Below are 24947 nucleotides of genomic sequence, written 5' to 3' on the forward strand. Positions count from 1 at the left end.
CACAGGTCCTAGGTTGGGCAACCCACCAAGGAGAATAAAAGTATTTTGCCCCTTTGGTTGAGGGTAAGCAATTGCCACTTGTCCCCAGAGCTCACGAGGTCGGAAAGACATGACATGCAGATGGCTGGCAGAGTACTGAGGGATGGGTTTTACCCCAGCGCCCAGGGGTTTGCTCGGCTCTGAGCTCGTGCTGTGACACCTTGCACAACTGTGAGCCGCGAGTGAATTTATGTGATAGCACCTTGAAACTGAGGCTGACACAGGGCAGTCTGAGCGTCTAGGACATCAAAGTACTTTCCTGCCCAAAATATTTTGAATTAGTTGATCTGCATGATGTGCTGCCAGCCTTCAAGGAGAACTGGGGAGGCCTGGCTATTGGTCAGCAGGCTGGGCTGGGAAGTTATTAATAGCTGCTCTTCTGTGGAAAGCGTGAGTTTGGCTTAAATGTGATGCAAAGCTGCTAACTGGTACAGCAAGCAGATGCTGGACGTCTTGTTTATTAATATTTGAATGAGCAAGTTATGCCCTGTGGAGAGCTTTGGGCCTCACGGCCTGAGGTCTCCAGGTATTGGCCTTTGAATCCAAGCTGTGTGGTCAGGCTGTGCAGGTGCAGGTCTGAAGAAAAGAGGCTGCCAGCTCCTGGTCAGGCTCAGGGTGTGGTGGGTGTTTCTTCTGTTCCTCAGTACAATTAGATTTCCTCAAGTTCCCTTATGCTTCAGTTCTTACCTGTGGGAGTCAGCTCTCTGTCTTTGAAGCAGCTTGATTTAAGGACAGAGATATAAGGAAGATGCTTTTCCATGCACTAAAATTTCAGTAAAAAAGATTGTCTAAGAAACTAAGCCCAAACATGACCAGTGTGGAACACAGGGTGGAGGACATTTGGAGAAATAAACAAATAAAAATTCCCTTCCCAAGTGTAATGGCAATAAGGACCTCCTTACGGAGGATTTGGCTGGATCAAAGGTTGCAGTAAAGCACACAAGTTTAATAGATTAACTTTCCAAGAGTCATGCATATCAGTGCAGTGTGAACATGTTAACTTAGTTGAAAGAATGTTAAAACTTAACACCTTCCCAGGTCTGGAAAAGCCACTCCTCAACTTAAACGGGGGGGGGGTCCAGTTTTCAAGTTGCTTTGCACATTGTTTGCATACGACTTCACTTGGACTATGATGAGGAAAATGGCATAAGGTCTCTGTCCAGATAAAAATCCACCTCTGAAAGCGTGCGGTCATGACAGCCTCTTGCCCAGCTTCGGAGGCAGCTGAAGTCAGGTGAAGGTTTCTCGTGTGCAGTAGCTGTAGCACACCCTGCTCTGCTGGGATGGGACCAGCTCCCGTTGGACAAAGAGGAGGTGGCATAGCATTTCTCAGAAGGTGCTTGGTGAGTGTCTTGATCATAAACTGTACTAATGCATCTTCTCCTTTAAATGGCTTTTGGGCAAACTATGATCAGAGTTGCTTTAATGATGTCATTGCAGGTACCTGTTGGGTTTGTTCTTGTGCCTTTGGTGTTTGTTTTTTAAGGTGAGAGCTAGGAGAATAAAGTGGTATTTTCTTCTGTCTGAGGCTTGTATTTCCCTGCGTATCCTTCAGTCCCCTTGAGGAACAGCTACCACTTGCAGGACACTAATGCAAGGCTCTGGCTTAACACAGAGAAGTCTCCAAGCCAAGCCCTGTTTTAGTGTGACTTGCGTTGTACATCCCTTGTAACAACTGGTGCTTCTTAAGGGAGCTTCTATCTCCCAGCATAACGCCTTGGATCAAGTTATTCCTTTCCCTCATCTTATCATGCTTCTGATTGTCCTGCTTAGAAAGAGGGTTGCCATGAACAGGAGCTGATGGAATATCAATTTCTTCTTATTAAAAAAGGTTCTTACGAAAGTAGTTCTTGTCCTGACTCTTGCAGAGAAACTCTATTTCCTTGGTGCTTGTTGCTGATCTATGTTCTTGTCTGTTTGATTTCCACCCTGAAAAACAGGTGTAGAGATGCTATAAGTAGCAAGAAGTCTAATGCATGCAGAGTTCCTCGCAGACTCTAAATTACAGTTTTCCTTCCTGTACCACAACCTCAGGTCCCTGACCTGCAACTGCAGCATATTTTCTGTGACTAACAGCTGTAATTCCCTAATTATCATGCTCTGTTCTCCTGCTGTGCTGTAGATTTTGTTACCAAGGAGGCAAACTAAGTTTCCTCATTCCTAGCCTCGCTCTGTGTACTTCCAACTGTTTTAAATCCACCATTTGATGCAGCCCATAAAGACAAATGACTATCTCTTGTTTCAAATATTCAAAGTCTCCAGAACATATTACGTATCTACATGCTGGGGAGGAAGAGGGCAAAATAAGTCTTTCTGGCTTTTCTTTTAGTGAGGGCAGCTGGTCCAAAGCTATTCCTACGTTAGAAAAAGTACCTTTATTAGCTGTAATCATTCTGTGTAGAGTGTTGGACTAAAAGTGGTCTCAGACAGTGGGTCTAAGTCAACTTCTTTGGTGAAAACTGTAGAAAACCACTGGGTTTGCAAACTGGTTTGGATTAATTGAGTTGTACTTTGATCACTGTAAATGTTTGAATAAGAGTGGGACTTGCATGAGCTCTGTGCAACAGAGGAACATAATGAACTTGGAAGAAAAAATCTTGGGCTCAATGCCTCTGGTACAATCTGTCCATGCCTCTGTCTTGGAAGAAGAGGTGTTGAATAAGGGCGTGAAGAGCTCATGGTTTTGACACCTGCAACGGTTGTACTGTCTTACCTGTACAGCTTTATGTAAGGCAGCACTTAACTGCTTGGTGTGATTGTAGCTGGTTTAGGTTTCTCTGGCTGCTTCCCACCCCCCCACACACCTGTGAGGCTTCCTGGGATGGCCAGCAGGTTGCAGCAGGTGTGCCTGAGGCTTAGGATGGGAAAAGTCACCGGTGCGTGTTGTGTTACCTGTCCATCTTCGTTGTGTGACCCTTCACCAGCAAGATGTGCAGGTCCCCCTCGCCCCTACCAGCAATATCATTCTTTTTCAGTGATATCAAAAGCCCTTCTAAAACAGGAGTTGGATGTGTAATTTAAAAACTTTTTTTCAGCTATAACAAAGTATCCAAGCTGCATTTTCCCTTCGACATGGCGTAGCAGAAACTACCTTGTACCACTCTACTGCTAATAGCCGTTAAATTGGCAGCAGTGCCTCAGAGGGGTATAGTGGGAGGTAGTCCCACGCACTGAGAAGCTGTACTCCTTATGTGGCAGTTCCCAGCTGCTCAGTGTGTCCAGTTTTCATAAACTCTGCAGGTAAAGTCCTCGTCTCCCCCCCATGAGCTCTCATGGACATGTACCGCTGGTGCCCTCAAGCTGCAAGCGAGCAGCTTCTGGTGGATGGCTGTTGGTGAACTGAGTGTCTCTCAGATGCTGAAGGACTCCAGATGGGAGGAGGGTGCACTCACCTGTCTCTGACTCAATGAAAAAATAAATAAATAATTTTAAAACGCCAAAACCGAGGGGCCATTCACCTCTATAGGACCATGAGTGAGTAACCTGATGAATGATCCTAATAACATAATTAATGTGGTAGCTTATTTGGAAACTACTAGTCTTAACATACGCTTTATGGACCAGAATGGGTGTGATGGACGTGACTGGTATCTTATGGTAGTGCTCCGTGATGGTGCGTAAGCATTAATGCTCAAGTGCTATGGCTGGCACATGGGTACCTTATGTTCAAAAGAAAAGTATTGTAACTGAAATTCATTCTAGATAAGCAAAATGTAATAGTTTCATGGCCCTTTTATAATGTGGGGCTCAAATAGGGATGCCGGAGGCAGAAACCAGCTGAGCGCAGACAGAGGGAAACATCTGTATCTACTGCTCTTAAACTTGGAGGTCTCCAGTGAGATCTCCGTGACTGGGAGGCAGCTCCGGGGCTGCCTGGCTACGTATAGCGCTCAGTCGCAAAGATGGAGAGTGGGTCCTGGTCTCATCCCAGCACAGCAATCCCGGTGCTTTACTCTGTCCAGGCTCAATAAAAATACAGCTCTTGCTCCAGGCTTGGTGTGTTACCACCACTGGGAGAGGTTAAGATGTGGGAAGGCTGGGCGTAGAGAGCATCTGCATGCTGTGCTCTGATGTGCCCACAGGGAGCGGGAAGGGGATGTGTCACCAGACAGTGAATCAACGCTATGCCTAGCAGCCAGCAGCAGTGTCCTGCAGCATTCCTGCGAAGGCACGCTCGCCGCTGAAGCACTCAAGCTGTGGCACTGGGAGGCTGGGTCACATAGAGAAGCGAGCTGACTCTCAGGGCTGAGCAGATGCTGTGCTACAGCACAAGCACACTCCGAGTTGCCTGGGGCTACCGCTGCCTCGCACCTGTGGAGGTAATGTTAGCTGAGGGTGTTGGGGTACATGTCTCCCAAAATGAGGGAGCAGGTGTGTTGATAGCCATCTTGCTTAGATGAACTGCTTTGCTTGAGAAAGAGTACTCACACTTGGCAAATATAATTGAAGCTTTGACCAGTGTTGTAACTTAACTCAGCCGAACTGAAGCCCAGACTGCAGAGGGATGGTTGCTGTACCATAATGCTAAGGTATAAAAGCTTTTGGGGGTGAAGCAGAGCAGACACTTTACAGTCAACTGAAATTAACCACTGTTAGTGGTTGGGGGAAATGAGTGTCAGTCTCTAACAGCCTTCTAGTGCTGTGCTGTCCAGCTCTATTTCTGTGCAGGGTTTCATACTGGTTTGCCAGCTACAGCACTGCCTCAAGCGATGCTTGAAAGCAAGCTGGTGTTGCTGAGGGTCACAGGGATAAGTGCCTTGTGAAAGGTAAAAGACTGAGATAGTTAAAGACAAATGTTATGGCTGTTACTTGGTTGTAGTTAAAGGGGATGAGCAGAGGAAAGGACTACATCTGAGTGAAGGGGGACGGATGCTGCCTTCTGAGCGCTACTGCTGGGGGTGATGTTCTTTGCTTTTTCTTCCTGTCAGTCCCACCAGCGTAAGGAAGCAAGTAGCTGGGAGACCTGAACTGTAAAAGCAGCCACTGATATACGGGGGGGTTGACAGGTAAGTGATGGTGTGGGCTGCTGTCAGGGGACAGACCGAGAGTGTCCACACAATGTGTGGGCATGTTGTTAAAGTGAAGTATCTGATGTGAGCAAAGGGTCCAATAATATAATAATAAAGTAAACATGTCTTAAAAACCAACCAACCAAACAACCTAATATGGTTATGTTGCAAGACTTTATTGAGCCTGAGTTATGGAACAGCATCTATGGAAGCAGACGTGAGAAGTCGGGGCAAGTGTGGAGCACAGGAGCGCTGTGTGTGAGTATGTCGGGTGAGCGAGCAACCGGCATGTGTTCTGTCATATGTGGCCATATGGTGTGTGTTCAGGGGACTTGTATTGTGGGGTGTGGTTTGTGTCATCAGTAGCGTATATGTTGGCACATGCACATGGAGTGTTCTGTGTAGTGCACCATGCTTGTGCAGTGTCACATGTATTTGTGGCATGTCATGTATGCAAACGTGTGTGGCATCACAAGGGTGGTGTCATGGGTGTGCAGCACATGTGTGATATATCATGCATGTGGGGTGTGATGCATGTGCAGCATCACGTGTGTGGTGTCAGGTGTGTGCAGCACGTGCTGTTTGTGGTACCTCACGTATGGGCATAACAGGCGTAACAGGTGTCTCATGCGTGTGGTCAGATGTGTCATGCACATGGGGTCTGACATGCATGCAGCATCACACATGCGGGGTGTTGTGTCGTGTCACAGGTCTGTGGCAAATGCAGTGTTACACACGTGCAGCACAGGTGTGGTACGTCCTCGTGTGCATCACACGTGCAGCATCATGGGTGCGGTGTAATAAATGTTGTGGAGCAGAAGCGTGCAATGCCTGAGTGTCTTGTGGTACAAGTGTGCAATGCAGGTTCTGTGTCACGTGTGTGACACACACGTGTCATGTGTACCCACAAGTGCATTGTGGTGCAAGAGTGCATGTTGTGCAGCGAGCAGAGGTGGTGTGGGGCACACCCTGTGCACTGCCCCACTGTTTTGTGGCTCACCTGTGCATTGCGCGAGTAGCACGCAGGTCCTGTGTCACCAGCGTGGTTTGTATCCCAAGCGTGCAGCATGCACCTATTCTGTTTTTCATGTGTGCAGTGCATAAGTGCTGTGCAGGAGCGGGTTTTATCTCCAGTGGGTGTTGTGTGGTTTAGGTGCGTGTTTTGTGCCTCAGGTGTGGTGTGCAGGTGGGGGGTGCACGAGCGGTTGGTGTCTCACAGCTGCAGGGTGAGTGGTTTGTGCAGCGCATGAAGCAGCGCCCCTGGGTGCCACAGAGGTTCTCCCCAGAGCTGCCCTCCAGCCTGCTCTGAGCCCTCGCATCCCCCTCCTCCTGCCTGGGTGCTGTCAGGGCTGGCTGCAGCTGTCTGGGGATGAAGCACCCCGTTGGGGTGCCAGCCAGTCTGGCTGCTGTGCAACAGGAGCCTGCCTGCAGGCCCACTGGCATTTTTCAAGGCTGAAAGGGTTTTGTGTGTCCCGCTCCCCGCCACTGCACAGCCCTGCTCTGCCTGAGCTGAAGCCCTGTCAAGGGAGGTGGTGTGTTACGTTCCCTCTGTGCACATTTCTGCTACAGCAAGACCCACCCTACCAGCCACAGTCCCAGGGGTGAAGGCGCAGGCAAGGCAAACTGCTCCAACACAGCACGTGCACTGCAGCAGGAGGGATGCTGAGGGGGCAGGAACATGTCCAAGTGTGGTGGGACAGAACTGTAGCTCCTGGGACCAAGCCTTCTGCTGTTCCTCCTCCTGGCAGCATATCTGCACAAACAAGGTTAACGGTTAGAGACGTTCCTCACAGCGACAATCTGCCACTATTTGTCTAAGGGTGGTGTCAGTCTGGGGGAGAAGTCTTGAAAGCATCTACACTAGTCAGGAACCAAAAACCTCAATGGGGCTTTGGCTCTGGAGCTGCTTGGATGCTTTTGACTATTTACTCTGTGTTCTTACGCAGTAACAGTTCATGCAAACACAGGGGCATTTAGTGCTTGTTTTCAGCCCACTCGCCATAGCATCACAACTCTGACTTACACCGTTTCATCAACTGGACCACAGCTCTTCTCTGGTTTTGCTATTTTAACTTAGCTGAAAAAACCCATATATACATCATGTCATGCTGAATGTCAGAAGTATTTATTTTTTATTTACAAAGCATCTCTTTCATTTTGTTTCTAGTAATGTATATTTAAAGTACACAATAATAATAAATAGATATATACAATAATAAATGGAGGAACGAGGGGTGCTATTCATACCTTAAACGCATTGTTGCCACGTAGTAACAGTTTCCTTCCCTTCTTTGCAGTCCTTCAAAGATCTTCCAGTGTTTCACCATCCACCAGAAGAGGTGAAAGTCCTCGCACAGAGGCGGTGGCCTCGGCTGCTGTCTGAAACAAGCATCACACATCCGAAAAGATGCACAACGGACCCAAAGGCTGTTGCATTGTCTGCAGCAATTTAAAGCACTGCGGCCCTTTCTCAACCTGGCAAGAAACTCAGGCATTTGATTTTGTTTTATTTTTTAACGTGTGCATGTACTTAAATGCTATATATATACACACAGAGCCACACACAAGTACATATATCTTTATTTACATATATATACACATATTTGGGTAGACAGACAGATGAAGATGGATATTTCTTCCAGTGGTTTGTCCCATCTCAACACCTTCCTTCCCCTGACCCAGTCCCAGGTACTCAGCTCCTGGTTGAGCCACAAGCATTAGGTCAGCTGCTGTGCGTTTGTAGTTGAAGTGTATTCCGCACCTACTGAAACTGCTGCAGCCCTTTGTACAAATAAAATATCTATAAAATATTATAATTTCTATATATAAAATAATATATATATGTTTATATATGTAGATATACCAAAAATATATAAAAGACCTTTTACATACACACACGTTTTTTTTTTTTCCTGACTTGTACAAAGGCATCTGGCATAACCAACTGACCATCCAATACTGCCCAGACAATCCCGTCACCCAAAAATGAGTGCACCGACACGTCAACCAAAACCAACGCAACTGACAAACCAGATGCAAATGGTGCCGAGTATGGTCCTGCACACACGGCAAGTGCGTGTACACCACAGCTACGCTTGTTAGCCAGTTTCTTGGAAGTGAAAGCACAGGGTAAGTTACTCTGCAACATGTGTTTTTTCATGAGAGGAAAGCGTTCAAAATTTACAAGACAATTCTATAGCTGTAACAGGAGCTTGTACTGTACGTGCTTCTTATGGCGCCTTGATACTGGGCTCATGCTATAGAGACCTCACTGTTATCTGCAGAAGACTTTGTCTCGCTGGGCATTTTCTGCACCAAGCTTTGCATTCCTACCCTTTTCCCCAACCGTCCTTCCCTAACAAAGGCTCTTTTTTTCAGGAGAATTAAGGCACAAATTGTCGTATCTGTTCCAAGGGCAGAGTGTGTCGGTCTTATTTACTCTGTGAGGAGCGCTGGCATTCATGGGACGCCAACAGCTGGATCTGAGCATTTCCTTTAATTGAACAGGTTTGCAGTCTTTCTGAGCTGAAGCAATTCTCCACATCACACAAGCCTGCATACCAGAATAAAATGAAAATTTAAGAGCGCTGGCTAACAAGACCGAGAAGTTCATTGTTTAAACAAGAGGCCAATTGTCTGGGTACGCCAGTGCCCCGTTCCTCCAACATTAAACCCACACGAGGGACAGCAGCCTAATCCACAGCTTGCCGCCAGGTGGTATAGAAATTAATCTTCCACTTACCCGGGCTATTAGTTGCGGTATTCATAAAGGTTTGCAACCCAATGAGGCAAATGACTGAAATTTTCTCCTTGTCATGGAGGGTTGTGGCAACGTGGCAATATGAAATATCGGCCTCCAGAAGTGCCCCCCATGGTGAGGAAAGTGTGGACGATGCACACCGTGGGGAGACTGGGGGGAACACCCCCCAGGAGCTTCTGGTTCAACACATGCAGCCCTGGACTGTCTAACTGCACACCAAATATGTGGGAGGACAGAGGATGGACTGGGAAAGCCCAGGCTCACCAAGGACCTGAGCACAGTCCACCATAACATGCAGGGCTGAGCAAGACTGGTGTTTATGAGGAAAGGAACTAAATATGGATTTTTTCTCACCTTTTAGCAACACCAAAACGCCCATTTCTAGTCTGACAGGACCCTTGGGAGTGCTTGACACACAACACAGGGACCCTTCTCTAGGTCTCCCAAAAGCTCAAGGACATGCTTCGGATCTGCTTGCCAGGACATTTAACTCATCTTCCTAACAGGGAGAACAGGGGAGGAAAAGAAATCCAAGTGCTTTATTAGACTGCTGCTCCATTAAAGTCCAAGGAGGAAAGGGAAAATACTCAGCAGCAAGCAGGTGATCAAAACAGGCACAAGACATGCTGTCCCACATAAATATTTGGAAAGGTAAAAACCTCACAAGTTTTAGCACAATCTCTTCCAGTTTTCATCTGCTCCCATTTCACTGCAGACCTAATTCTTCACAAAGCTGTGACAAAGCTTTTCACAACACCAAGATACATTCCGTTTGATGCAGATAATATTTACAAATATTACAACTGTTTTCCCCATTCTTCCCGGTTTTCCCAGCAGTTTACAATCCCATCTGGCTGTGGCTTTTCTTACTGCCCTCTCAGTGGCTTTCCTAGCCTCAGGAGCTCGCTCTCGTGCCACAGGAAGATGGCAGCCTCTTAATTTGCCTGTGTGGTGACCGACCTACTTGCTATGCAAATGGAAACGCAAAGAGTCAGGGCCAAGTGCAAGTCAGTCCCTCGCCACGTGTTTGCGCGTGACTCTGACTTGGTGCCCAGGTATGTCTCCAGGGCGTCCCAGGTCATTCCCCATCCCAGAGAAATGGTCTGGAAAACACAACAGATTTTCCCAAATGTTAACACCACAGTCCCCGTTGCTCCATGTATTCCTCCTGTCCCTTTCCTCACGTGGCAGCAATTTAACAGTTTATGCGCCATCTTCTTCCATGTCTGCTGTCAAATTTCCATCTACACCAAATTCATGTTTTTCCAGGGTTTAATTAGGCTAAAGGTCCAAATTCTGCAAGATAATAGAAGAACTCAACAAATCCAAAAGGCTTTAATGCAGATTTTTATGGATCCCATGAATAGCAGCAGAGCTAATGCAGAGCTTGGGCTTAGAGGAATTTGAATCCGAATTATTTTTGTTCCTCATTTGGCTTGCTTTATAAAACATACAGCCAATAATTCCACAGCCTCTGTCAAACTCCTTGCTATAAATAACAATTTACCACTGAAAAGAAATTTAAAGGGTCAGAGCTGTGCTTGGAGATTCACGTATCATCCACAAAAGGAGCTTCCGAGTGAGTTGGGGACAGGCTGAAATTTCCCAAAATGGGAAACAATGGGAAGAATTGAACAAATAAGGTGTTTAATTCCTTCTAGTCCTATATCTTTACTTAATCTGGTGTTAATCCCACCTGCAAACACGGCCCCAGGATGAGTCACTAGACAACCACACACCCAGACCCAGCCTCCAGCCTAAACCTGAAGGGCCGGGCAAAGAGCAGAAGAAAGTCTGCAGTCCCTTTGCTAACCTCCATCCTCAGCTGTCACTAGATCTAGATCTAGTCTTTGGTAACTCATTCGTGAATCTAAACTAGCAAACCAGTTACGGGGCCCACCTCGCGTCCTGGTAGCGGTAGCTGCAAGGCTGGCTCTGTTTAGCACGATGGTGTATCCCTGACCAACACTGAGCACAATAAAGCATTTTCCTTTTCCTCATCCAACTTTGACTAAAGTACAAGGATTCAAGAACTGAACCAACACCCTTGGCTTTCCCCAGCTGGAGTCTCCATCTCAGCACTAACCACTGCCTTAATACTACAGAACTGTTTAGTTCAGTTTAGGAAAACTAAAACTTAATGCTGCTCCAGAGAGGAGCAGGTTCCTGCAAGTGCGAGCTCTCATCCTACCTATCTATGCCGGGCTGCGTTCCCACAATAAATGTAAGCCTGAATCCTCTGTGTTGACATCCCCAGACCTAGCTCCAATTCTGCTCATAAACAAAGCCACAATCAGCAGACCTAGTCACAATCATCATGGGTCATTCTGGCAAATGCTGAACAGAAATGCGTGTGTCTGCTAAAGCCGGCCTTTATCTTGTAGCTGCAAACATTAAGAGACCACTAGTTATGTAGGCTCAGCTAACTCTATTTTTCTAAAACAACCCTGTTTCCCAACTTTGTTACTAATCTTGAAATCAACAGCAGCCTACCAGACAAGAGGAGCAGGCTGTGGATGGGACAGCTCATGTCTGCCCTTAAACTGCCTGGCCAAAACTGGCATAAGGCAGAAGACTTATAACCAGCCAGGAAAAACACTGCCCTAGGCTCTGACCCAGTGAACAGAGACAGCCAATTGTCCACGACCTGCTTTGAAAAAGTAAGGCAGCATTTAGCGATTCCAACACCGGCTCTCGTTTTGTGAGGATTAGCTTTATTGTGTGTTTCTGTTGTCTAGGTCAAACAAGCTCTCCATTTCCAAACTTTCATCACCACACAGCAACCTCCAAAGTGTTGCTCTTCCAATTCCTCCTGGGTGAAGATGTGGGAAACAGCATTTGGCTCTGCTGTCCCATCTCCCTGTCACTAACGTAAACTGTTAATAATGAGGCTTCTCTGTTGCTCAACTCAGACCTAAGCAAAGCCTAAACTCTAGACTTAACCTCAGCAAAAGTAGTACACCAAGCATCAATGATAATTTCTTCAGAAGGTGAAAAAGGTATTACATTAAAAAAATACCAATGTTCACTCTAGAAGGATTAATATTATCAAATAAACAAGTACACCTGCTTTTTGGCCCAAGGAGAGCTCTTATCCTAAACAACACCAATCTAAAGCAAATTCAAGACTTACCTTGGAAAAATTTTTCTCACTCTTACCAGAGGAAAATGCAGAAAAAAGTAACCCCTCCCCTTATAGCTAGACACCTCAAACCCTCTTCTTTAAGATTAATTTGAATTGTTGGTGTTCACTCACTCAAATTGTAGTTACATATATCATAACATGTCCCAGACCATTGCTCAAAGTCTTAGTTCACAATAAAACTAGCACAGACTCCCAGGTCTGGAACAGCAGTCAGCTTAAGCAGTTACCCATTCCCCCAGGTGAACGACCTCCTAATCACAATCTCTAATTTTTTCCGTCACTATTTTGATGGACACTGACTACCTAAGGTAGATGACAGCTCCTTTAAAGTACCAGTCTATAATTCTGTTATCGTTTGAGAGGGTACCAATATTTCTCTTACATAGCCTACTGAAGGCTGGGGCTGTAAAACCACTACAAGATGTTTCCTGCTGGAAAAGTTTGTTGCTCAGTATGAGAAAACCATTTTGTTTGATACTAAACTTTACTTGAAAGTTACCTTAGTGTTTTACAAGCATTGAGAAATAAGTTTTCTCTATATATATCAGAAATATATGATTACTAACTGAAATTTATAGCCGGGTCCATTGTCTGGTAGAAGGAAGTTAGCTCTGCTACTTTATTTCTCTTGAAACACATAACTGAGTTGCGCTTCCCATCAGTGATTTGCTAATCTTTATCCATGAAATCTACTTTCTAGAAGCACTTTAAAATATTTGTCCACCTCCATCGCAGTCCTAGATTAGGCATGTGCTACTCTGTGCAGATGGAAATTAGGGTGGAAGTGGGTGTGATGGTTTACAAGAGTGACAATCTTTATGAAAAAAAAATTAGCCACTCATGGGCTTTATGCAGTAATTGCTATTGAATACAACGGGGCAGAGGACTATTTATACCTACAGCACTTTTCACTCTGCGGTTAAAACACAGCCCCATGACTGCTGCAGGCACCACAACCTCGGAGAAATACTTTGAGCCAAATTCTGCCCTTTTAGAAATCCCCTTTTACAAGTGTGAAACTTTTGTGGCCATCTGTTCTGCATAAAACCAGCACCATTTGCTGGGTATACAGCCTAAGCGCCCTGGAAGACCCAGCTTGTGGCAAGCATCTCCCCTCTTGCATCCTGCTGTCATCCATTGAGGGCCATTAAGATCCTTTTTCTTTTTTTTAAATCTTACTACAGCTCTCACTTTCCCACTGGCGCTTCTGGCCGTATCTTCTAAAACACAGTTCCAGTCTTGCAAATGTGAACTCCTGTCCACATGTGATAAGTTCAACGAGAGCTGCTGACAGAGGACGACCCTGCTGCCACCCCAGACAGGGCCTCCACCTCTCTCTAAACCAATTTTGAAAATGCAGCAGCATCTCCCAGCGGGCCCTCCTCTAGAGAGGACAAACCAGAAAAATGACGGTTATTCACGTTTAACAGGCTGCAAGATGCTTAGCAACTTTGAGGATCAGGGACCTACAACATAAACATCTGCCGCTCTCCCCTTACAATCAGGGAAAAGAAATGGCCAGTTGAGGGCAGGATTCACCCAGCCTCCTGGAAGTACCTGTTTCAGGAAGAGATGCATTGTTATTTCTGCCCACTGACTATCAAAGAGGAGTAGCTCCAATGTGGGATATCTCTTCAGTGGTTTAGGAGAGTCCATCTCCCCCCTCCCCAGATTGGAACTGGTACTTCAGCAGGGCATTTTAGTGCTATGATAAGCTAAATATCTATTAACACTTGCCAAAAGTTGACTATCCCCAAGTACTAAGGCATTTGCAGAAGTGGACACGCGTGAAATATTTACCAGTGCTCATTCTTTGTGTGAGAAATGGGAAGCTCGTTATGGCCAATATCTAGCTCTTCATTTCTAGATTTGACATATTCAACGGGGATTGCTGGGGTAAAGCAGAAGTAGGAGTCTTGGTTTTCTCACAACATACAGAAGTTTGGGTGTACTAGAAAAGAAATAAAATTTGGCAGAGCCTGTTCAGTCCTGTACGAAGGAGGGGGGCAGGAAGCACATCATAACCGACCCATCTTTGACATTTTGCCCAACAACATATGCAGTGCATTTTCATGGGAATGTTACAAGGTCAGCTACTAAATGGAAATGTTTTGTCTTTAAGTGCAGAAGAGCTACAAAAGTCTCTCTGGAGAACCCGCCTGCTCGTAGCTGCTTTGGGCTGTTTAAGGTATGCTTTTTCTAGAAAAGAGTAATGTTAATTTTCAGAATACTACAAATTATAATAAGAGAAATAAACAAAAAATGAAATAATTTTTTTTTTTAAAGACTAGGGATTTCTTCTTCCATTCTCCATTGCAGAATATTCTTTATGTCCTTCATCAGTCTTGTACTTGGTTACAGATGGAAAATATTAGCTCTGGTTTACAAAACATGGCCCCGTTTCCTGTAACACGGCACAGGTTGGACAAATCTGTCATTTGAGTAGTGTGTCTATTCTGTGGCCAATTCCGTAATCTACGAGCAACGTGATCCTAAACAAGGAATCTCATGTTAGCAGCCAAGATTGGAAAATCCCTGTTTAGTGCGATTGCTGCCAAAACCATCTCACTTGCTAAGGACAAACTAATTTTCAATCTGCAGTTTGGGAGCACTTGCTTTTCCTTTTTAGCTCTTTTTTTCAAAATAAATAAAAAAATATCTCACTTTCTAAGATGACACAAATATACACTTGATTTTAAAAAGCGCAACATGGATTTAGAAAAACGTTTAAGGTGTAAGAAAAACATCACACTGTCTATTAAATAAGATTATTCTATTTTTTAATACAATTTGAACAAATGCTGTTTTGCAGATGTGAAGAGTTGTATTTCAGAACTAACAGCAACAAGATTGCTGTGTACAAATAAGAGAAGAATAGCAAGGGAGAAAGAAAGAAAATAAAAGGGTGATACACAGTACAGGTAGGACATAGTTCAAGGATGATCTAGATACAGCTTTAAATGAGAACTTGACCTCAGTTTTCAAGATGGATCAGGGTCATATGAATAATGGTAATGAGGATATGAGATGATGACAACTAAGATGGAAGAAAAACTCAAAAAATTTAATATATCCAGGTTAGTGGACACAGAAATGAAAGAAAGGCAGAAGAAGCTACATTAAGTATTTATGATAAGTTTCCCGGGTCATGGATGCTTCCAGCTAAGAAAAAAAGATTATAGTGCAAGAATATAGTGACAATATTTAAAAACAGAGCTCAGATAAATTAGTCAAAAGAATTAGATTTAAGTATTTTTGAAGAAATCTTGAAGAATACTTTTGAAGAAATCTTGAAGGAAAGAAGAGAGAAGCTTGATGAGACAAAGGGGAAAGCGATTGTATAACATAGACCAACTTAACAAGCTTTGCATGTACCAAGTTAAATGACTTTTCTTCTAGAAAAATTTTATCAAAGAAAGCTGATGGAAAAGATCTGTCGTGTTTGGACATTAATGAACCATTTGACCATGGTGACACAGGAGAAACATTACTCAAGATTAAAGATTAGCAGAGAAACTGTAAATTGCATGAGAAGTGGAGCCAAGACAAAATGGAAATGAGTATTTTTGAGAAGTATCAGGTTGGAGAAAAATTACAGGCAGAAATTGTCAAGAATAGCTATTGAACAGATCTTTAAGTACTTTCATTCACTATCTCGAGACAAAAATACAGAATCTTTCAATGAATTCAGTTGAAAAGCATTGCCAGCAGAAAAGAATTTGGGGGCTGCTGTATACAAGGAACTGCCTAAACTTAAGAAAAATTGCAAAGGGAGGGTGACCTTTCCGTAGTTTAAAACGCAATGTTAAATGCATGAGCCTAGTTGCAAGGGTTTATTTTTTACAATCTGATAGTTCAGTAAGAGCTGCAAATGACTGAGAAGCAGTTGTGAGCCTGAGCTGATCCTGCAATAACTATCAGCATCAACACGGTGCATTTATGAAAACAACAAATGCTATCTTACACTGTATCATGAGAGGAGTCCTTGGCAGACACGAGGAAGTATTAATGCTGCTACCAAGTGTCAACGGTATCTCCTTCAGTGTATTGGGTACGGTTCAACTCTCTCAGCATTTTAGAAAGAGAATTTCATCTGAGTATGTGCAGAAGGGTCGCAAAAGCCATCATGAGCCAGACCTGGCCTCATTTGGTATCACATGTACCTTTTCCAGGGTTTGAATTCTTCTTTCTTTGCCCTTCTAAATGCTCCTTCTGTGGTTTCCTTTGTGAAGAACTACTTTCTGTTTTACGAAAGTTGGGATGGGTGTTGTGGGGTTTTTTTGTTTGGTTTTTGGTTTTAAGTTAAATATTACTAATGTTAATTTTTCTTGCCTTTTCACTCCTTGCAGAAATTTGAATTTGTACACATTACAGCACCTCGCACTCTTTGCCAGCCTACTGAGCTCAGGGGGTTGAGGGCTTGTCTAAGGAAGCAGATGGTAAAACATGAGGAGGAAGAAGAGAAGGTTGCACTGTCAGAGCAATCAATGCCTGGAGCAGTTTCTCACTGAGAAATGTATGAGCAAGACTCAAAGCTCTAAGAGCAACCTTAGTAAGGTTAGGAGAGGGACTGCCTCACGCTTCCCATGACAGAGGGTTGTACAGGACAGAAATCCTGATTTTCCATGTGTTACTGACATGGCACCCTCCAAGCATAGCAATCCAGGTGCAATCATCAGTGTGTGTCAGCAGGTCTGTACTTTGCTACCTGGCTTCAAATGAAGGGTCACCCGGGTCCTGCCCAATTTCATGATGCAACATGCAGAAAAAAAGTTCCGTTTTAATTCCTCAAGCTACCTCAACTCATGACATTTTTATCTCTTATCCAGCACACTTAATGACACTGAAGAAATCTCTTTTAGCAAAAACAAGCTGCAAGCAGTGGACTCAGCTGTGGGATTGCCCAGCACCTTTCTGCATCTATCACCCTTCATCATCTCTGTTGCAGCACAGCCTGGTCCAGACCAGCTCCTCCTGGGAAACATTGATCCTGAAAGCTGGTGTGTGGGAGATGGGTACAGGAGCCTCACAGAAATTCCCCTGGCCTCCTAAAGAGCTTTTCTCATTCCCTGGATCTTCTCTAGCAGAGCACAGGAGCTAATAATATCCCTCTGCTTCTGTTATATAGCATTTCCTTCCCTTAATTTTAACTTCTACTGGTCGCATTACCAGCTGCTCCTTTGCCTCTGCTGCATGACTGTCAAAAGCAGCCATAAATCAGCTTTTTGTATTCATCAAAATGATTAAATTGGCACTTCCTACCCTTCTGAAGAAACAGAATTTTAAAATACAACTTCTAAATGCACTTTAAGATTTGATTATTTTACTTAACATTCAAAAGGTTTTTAAAAGACAACACAAATCAAACTTTCCTCAGAAAAGGCATGTACTGAGATTTCTTGAGAGTCACAGCCACCAATCGGCATGAGAGGGACAAAGCCACAGCTCCCGACCAGGGATGCGCTGGGGACCAGACCCTCATCCATGACAGGCAAAACCCAGCGCTGTTGCGCTCGTGAAGACACGCTTGCTGGGGAGTTGGAGCTAAAGAGTAGGATGGGCTCAGGCATACCGGCAACAAAACCCCTTATTCAAATCCTCTATGTATCTTACCCTGACATTCCCCTGTATCCCAATCCCTCATTCTTTTTATTTTTTTTAGAGACAAAATCCAGCACAGCTGACAGATGGGAAGCAACTTCCTGTCCAGAGCATCCTCATGTGACCAGAGAGACGAGAGCCAAGGATCCTCAACAGGAGATAACCATTGTGAAAATGAGGAATTTCCAAACAACTCTTTTGTGATCCGCCTTATGCTTTTCTTTCAACGGCTATTTCTAATAAAGCACATAAAGTATCAATATAGGTATTTATTGCTTCCCAATGTAAGTGTAGCAATTGCACATGAAAACAGAACAAAGTATATGATTTTGAATGTATATATGATTCGTTTTTACCAAATTCACAAATAGCTCTTCTCTTAAAATATATACTAAAAGACTTGTCTAGATAGTTTCCTGAAATATTTGCTCAGCAACAGTCATTAGATTTCAAACATTAGATATAAGCAAATGAATTGTTTACCCAAGGGGGGGTTGGGGGGGAGCTAAGCTTTTCTTTTTAATTCATCAACTAATTTTGAACAACTGAAATTTAAGCTGCTGCGTTCATCTAGGAAATACTAACAGGAGTAACTATTTTCTCTCTACTAGCAATCCGTCTTCAGTTTCTTGTGAATGATAATCCATACTGCTTTTGCCTGAGGAGCCGGGGATTATGTTTCCCATTGACCTTCTACAGAGGCTTCCAAAAATAGGGAAGCAGGAGAGGGATGGCACTGAGTGCCTGCGGAGCATAGGTGGCTCTTCCTGCTTTGCACCAGGGATGCAAAGGATTTCAGCTTTTGTTTTCTTGGACGCTTTTTCACCCTTTCTCTACAAATATGACTATGAAAACACAGACTATTGGAAGTCAAATGCCTATTTTATTTTCTTTGTCAAACAACCTATCTCCTTTTCACTCCTAAAGAAATAATTTTAATATGCTTCCACAAACACTCAGGACTGACATTTGGAGCTGTCAACTAAAAGATCCTTCTTTTCAGGTATTCACTTTCTCAAGGTAAGTATAAAATTTTTTAAGTGTAAGAACTAAAATCTAGTGACATTCATGGAATATGCAAGTGTAAAAATGAAGTGACTGCTACACTGCGGCCTTCCCTGCTCCCTTCCCCCGCCTTTGGAGAAATAGAAAGTGAAGACCTACACAGCAAGGACAGGACAAAGTGAACTAATATTTAATATAAAAACTTGCATGGTATCCCCTCTTCTGCCATTTATTTCAGCTAGAAGATAAGTAGGAATACAGAGGAGTTGTTCATTTTTAAGATTACTTTTAACCCCATATTACTTGTTTTCAGTTCTCAACCAAAAGACCAAATGGCACTGTACCTTTTTTTTGTTTTTAAAAAACAAGCAAAAACACGTAATTCCTTGTTACCATTTTTGACAAGCAAAAGCCTTTCACAAGGAATACTACAATAAATTCAGCCTTCCAAGAGACACTTGCTCACAAAGTTATTCCATATTTAATTTTTGGAATGAAAAGACATGTCAGAAAATCTTTGACAGTACATCTTCCATTTATCACACATTCTGCTCTACCATAGTTTTTTTTCACTCCTGCAATATATTTTTTGCTAAGGCACAATAGATTTCTTTTCAGGAGGAAATATTAATTGTTTGGAATTTCATACCCCGTGCAGGTGTGAAAGGCTCCAGTGACCATTCCTCCAAGTGGTGTACATTTCAGTGGTAAAACACCACTAATTATATAGGCATAAATTACACTTTTCCCTTACTCTTTAAAAAAACCAGTCCTGCAGGGGTTTTATGTAGCACTGCTATTTCTGACATTTTATGTGGCAAGTTTTGTATTTTTATTTCCACAAAGAAAACTTTACAAGCAATTTTATTCAGATACCCACTTCTTTAAGATATTTTCAGATTACAGATCCATTGCACTCAACAATTAATGTATTTAAATAATGTAATCATTAAGAGCATGAAAATAAGATTAAAGGCACTAAGAACTACTTAGAAGTCATAGTTCAGTTCAGCTATAGCACAGCAGTCTGTCAAAAACTCAGCAAGCGCGTAAGTTAATCAAAACTCTCTTTCTTGGAGCCTCATTAAACCGCACTTATGTCTTACCCTACAGACTCGCATAACAAAGCTATAGACAATGCCAAAGTCATCCTCATTGTAGGCTGCCTTGGCACAGCAGGCGAGCTACCTAAAATAAGCCTTGTCTGGAGATAGGGAGGCACGTTCCCACCCCAAACGGGGGAGCATTTTTACCCTGCTGCCCATCACAAAACTCCTGGAGTTGAATTTACATTACAGTGTTGGATTTCCCCACAGAGGCTCACACCAATCTACAGCTGATGAACTCACCAGTTATTCCTCTGGGTAAGGAAAAACAACGTCCTGAATACTGAAGGTCTAAATGCCACCCAAGGATACAGGATTTTAGAAAATAACACGTGGGAGCTTTACTGAGAGCCCCATGGGAGCCGCAAATCCAACAAGAAGATTTCTTTGCACCGACAAGCCATAGACAGGAGAGCTGACAAAAAAACCCCACCCTCCTCCAGGGCTCACTTGGGCGCTGCCTCACTTACCCCTTTACAAATGCAGATAACAGCATTTCCTTTGCTAATACTATGATGGTACTAGATGGCATCAGGTATTTACCATACTATTGCTGTACCAGTCTCTTGGGTGCTTACAAGCAAAAAGAATCAGATAAGCATCATCTATAACACTTTTTACTCATTTGTTACCAAGAAGTTGCACATAAACACCAGTACATGCACAGGTATTTTAAAGTGATGAAGAAAGCATCACTTCAACATTAAAACTAACAGCAAATTTAATTAAATTAATTTCTCTAAAATAACTCTGAACATACAATATCAGGGCATGCAAGAATGCAGCTTCGGAAGAATCTTAATCCAAGCAGAGGATGAGACTCCCAGGGGGTTTTTGCGTGAAAGGTCAGTGACAGCGTGCAAGGGATAACTTGATGTGTACGTTATCTCCACGAGTCAGTGAAGAACTTGGCCTTGATATCATGAAGACAACAGAGCTTGATTCAGAAATAGTCTAACTGGCAGCATCTCACGAAGAATGTAGTCTATACGTGTGGAAAATTTCAAGAAATTATGAATTTCAGCATATTTTTATATAGGCAATCATCTGTAACAACCAACACAAATGGGAGCTGACAGAAGAAATTTTAAAAATATTTTCTTCAAAAAAACCAACCAATACCTAAAGTCCTAAGTGACAAGGTGATAAAGTGGCACATGAAATTAGAATTAAACAATATATATTTTTATATATAATTTCCATTTATAATTCTTTATATATATGTACAGGCATAAGTTATACAGATGGGAAGTCCTAACTTCACATATAAAATTACAGACTGTGAAGTGATTATTATTATTCAGGACTGAGATTTTAGAGTTTTAGTGTCCCTTCTGTCAATCTACCACCATTTAAGAAGCAGGCTGACTGGTAGGAAAAGGAAGTGAGGATGAATGAGAAGAAATCATTACAACTTTGAACAAAACTCCCATCGCACCCAGACCACCCCGTTTTCCTAACAGGCTGCAGGGGAGCCTCCTGTCACACTCTGCACAGCCCCTGTGACTGTGTTTGACAAGAGGATGCTCTTAAACTTAAAATCAGCAAATGAGGCGCTGTCAAGTTGTTAGTATTACTGGTATTCCCGAACAGGACTCAATGAAGGTCTTACCTAAAAAAGTCGCATAGTTTTGATTATGTATGCAGAGTTAAGAGAAGCACAGCTGCTATCTACCTGCTAGGAATGATTTCATCAACATAAGTCACCTTTTCAGTCCTCCAAGATCAGTACAATAAGCTGAGTTTCCACCACCATTTTATGCTTTCACAGAATTTCACCAGCTTATGTCTTCCCATTAGTGTTATAAAACCAGCTGCCAGTAGTGACATTATTTTTTAAAAAATGTCATTCCTTTTGCATAAATGGGTGCAGCACATAAGCAACCCCTGCAACCACAGCCCGGGTGCAGACCAGATCTGAAGCTCTCGGTTTTTCTTCCAGGTCTCCTCAAACCCTTGACCCAACAACCACACTGAGCTGAACCCCGTCCCACACTGCCAGCCACGTATCCGGCGCATTGGTCCCGGGGCAGGGGGACCTCGCAAGCTGCAAACCATCACGACCTGTCAACAGCCTCAGCAAATCTCGCAGACATCTGTGGCTTATCAAGCCAGCAGCATTTTTCCTACATTAATCTCCACTAGGCCTGCCCCAGCTTTCATTTCAAAAGCCTTGGCATGGTATCTCCAAAAAAAAAAAAATTAAAAAAATTGCTCCATTTCTTCAGATGCAGCTGGTTGGAAGGACCGCCTTTGAAATCTGAGCAGGTCGCAGAGATGTCGACATGCTCGTTGCAGGGAGCTTGCAGCACGGGGGGACAGCACTAATGACTGCAAAAAGCTTTTCGGCGCTGCCCTTGGGGATCCCTCCCCTTCCTTCGGGGGAGTTCGGGGAGTGCTTTAAGTAGCTGTTGGGTTGAGGGGCTCATCTGGATACAGTGCACGCGTGTTGAACACCCTCCTCTAGCCATCAGTTCTCCCAGCAGCTCAAAAGCCAGCCAGGAGGGTTGCAGCACTCTCCCGCTGGTCACCAGCTATGTCACTGCAGACGTTATCCAATGCTGGTGTAGGGGATGGTAGCCAAAGTAAGGCAACAGCCTTCACTACTGATGTTATGTGATGGAAGCCTGGGAAACTGCTCCACTGCATGCATCCACCTTGGACCTCACCACCCCACTGGTCATGTCCCTCCCCACAGCCCTGCCCATGACGTGGTCCCCATCCCCCTGGCTGTGCCCTGATGTTCGGGAACATCCCAGCCTCTGCAACCAGGGTCCCAAGGGCTTGCCTTCTCCTCACTGCCCCGGAGATGCTCCTGTTACCAGGAGCACATCAGCTCATGTTACACCACATTTTAAAAGGCAAAAAACCTCCACCGTACCACTCTTACTAGACACTGAAATGAATCTTCAGTCAACAGAGATTAATTACTAGAGGTTAATCTCCTGTTAGGACCAGACAGCACCAACCTGACCACCTGCCTTGTAAAGCCCACAGTCTTTTCTCAGAGCTTCATGAAACAATTTGTGTTTGATCCAAAGCACCTCTTTATGGACAGCAATGAGGTCTTACTTTTTTTTTCCCCACTTTTAAACAACAAGCTGAATGACCTCTTGTGACCTTTTCATAAAAATCTTATGGTATAAGCAGTAATTAACATTTTCAGTTAATATTTGCACAGCCAAGAAATGTTAACGCAACCTTATATACACAGAAGTCTTGCTGCCAGTGTCTCAGTTTACCTGGCACCTTTCAATGCCCCTATGGTGTGCAGGTGGGGCAGGTAGAGAGCCACCCTTACGGGTCTAAAGGCACAGGAGGAGGGATGGCTGTGCTCCACACAGACGGGGAAAAAAAAAGGATTAATGGTGTTTATAATTACAGCCCAACCTCAGCTCCAGCTGTCTCAAAGCAGAGTGACATAAAACATGTCAGTTGGTTGTATTTCACAAGAGCATATCCATATGCTTTCATATCACATTAAAAATGTCAAAATATCTTTCTGTGCAGTGGGTGCATGGCAGGAAAGGGTCAGAGCGGCATTTTCAATGTGGAGCGCGTGGTGCCCATCACCAGGCCAACTCCCCTCTGCCATAAGCATCTCAAACTGAGTTATCAACAACCTTCCTCCTTACCTCTACAGCAAAGCTATGAATTTAAAAGCAGAAAGCTTAACATACAGATACACACACACGAGAGTATCACTTCATCCAAATCAAAATACATTTAAAAATGTAACTCAAACTTTAGATCAATTTTAACACACGTCATCTTCTCTGTTCTCTGATCAAGAGAACGTTAGAAATTTAATTTCTAATTGCTCTAGAAATCCAACCAAGCAAGTACATTGTTAGTGGGTCTGAGAAAAGAACCAGTAGCTCATGTACTTCTTTATAGTGGTCTACATACGTTCAAGGAAAGATTTATTGCACTGTGGACTTAAAGTTACTCACATTGAAGCAGCTTGAAAACAGATTTCAGTATCACCGATGTCCAATGGCTCCGTTAAATGAATGGGACACCAAGATGCTCGGGTCTTCACACAGGCAGGCAGGAAGAACTGTGACTAAAAATGGACTAATTTAAGATGTCTTTTTATATGAATCTTTTGAGCTGATTCATCTTAGTCCTGAAGTAGCTGAACATTTATAGTTCCTTACTGCCTCGAGGCAGGGCTACAGTGAAGAGAGGCTGGAGTCTCATCAACTTTGACACAGGAATTGGTTACATTCAGAGACCAGGAATTTAATAAAACTGGAGTTTTATTAAGAGGACAGACAGAAACAACCAACTGATATCTTAAGGGAACTCTGGTCTAGGCTCAACTCAGCAGCAGTCAGAAAAGTATAATTCTGCACCAATTATCTATGATTAATCAGAAAACAAAACAAATCTGCCCAATAGTCACATTTCTTTAAAAATTAGACTTTGATGTAACTAATGTGATGAGGACTCAAAAAGACAAGGAGCTTCAGCCCTCTACGCCAAGTTTACAGACATCCTGCCTCCTCTGGGTGACATTTCCAAAGCAGAAGAAAGCCTTGGGACACTGGGACGAGCACCCCAGGGATCATGCACTCTTCTCCAAATTCCATAATACAAACCAAGTGTTCAAATTTGATGATAACTCTTACATTTCATTTTCAGTCGTAGGAGGAAAAAAAAAAAAAAAGTGTTTCTAAATATTCTGTCCCTCAGTTAAATAGGTAGTTCCCCACTGATAAAGCCCAACAGACAGACTATTCGTAAGAGACAAATGTGAAAGAATGACACCAAAATCAGTATGGTTACATTAATGCAGACACTAAGCTCCATAATTAACCATAATAACTAAGCAACTATAATTAACTCTTCACTCTACTCTTAATATTTGCCTTTCTCTGAGCTACTGTAACTGGAGATATGGGGGACTCATATCATTGTCCAGACTACCAAATGGTATAAATTGACTTAACACCACTGAGGCCACCTTTACAAATCCAGGACCAAAATCATGAACCATCAATTGTTTCTTGCTGGCTTGATCTTTAAAGGAAGTTGTCAACATCAAAGAACACACAGTTTCACATTTAACGCAAAGTAAAATGCAACTCCATAGGAGGACACTTGACTGCTCTTAACTGACACGATTTTAATATTTTTTTTTCTTTTTAAAACACATTTCCCCCATGCCACCTCATCTTGACCTATTTCTATCTCAAATGCCGTTATTCCCAGTCTTTTGGGCTACTAGAGACCAGACTGCCATTTTTTCCAATGTCTGTCCATGTCCAACCATAGTG

General features: G+C 43.4%; 1 long non-coding RNA gene across 2 annotated transcripts in view; it reads right to left on the bottom strand.

Annotated features, from left to right (window-relative positions):
* Positions 1-18529: 18529 nt before the first annotated feature.
* Positions 18530-24947, bottom strand: part of LOC141742745 (uncharacterized) — a 43450-nt gene continuing 37032 nt past the window's right edge. For both annotated transcript variants that reach the window (XR_012586837.1, XR_012586838.1), the window contains exons 3-4: positions 23619-23731; positions 18530-20650 (exon numbers count right to left, since the gene is read on the bottom strand). This is a non-coding gene — a long non-coding RNA (uncharacterized LOC141742745). The remainder of the gene's footprint in view (positions 20651-23618; positions 23732-24947) is intronic.

Source organism: Larus michahellis, chromosome 4, assembly GCF_964199755.1.
Source record: "Larus michahellis chromosome 4, bLarMic1.1, whole genome shotgun sequence".
Lineage (NCBI taxonomy): Eukaryota > Metazoa > Chordata > Aves > Charadriiformes > Laridae > Larus > Larus michahellis.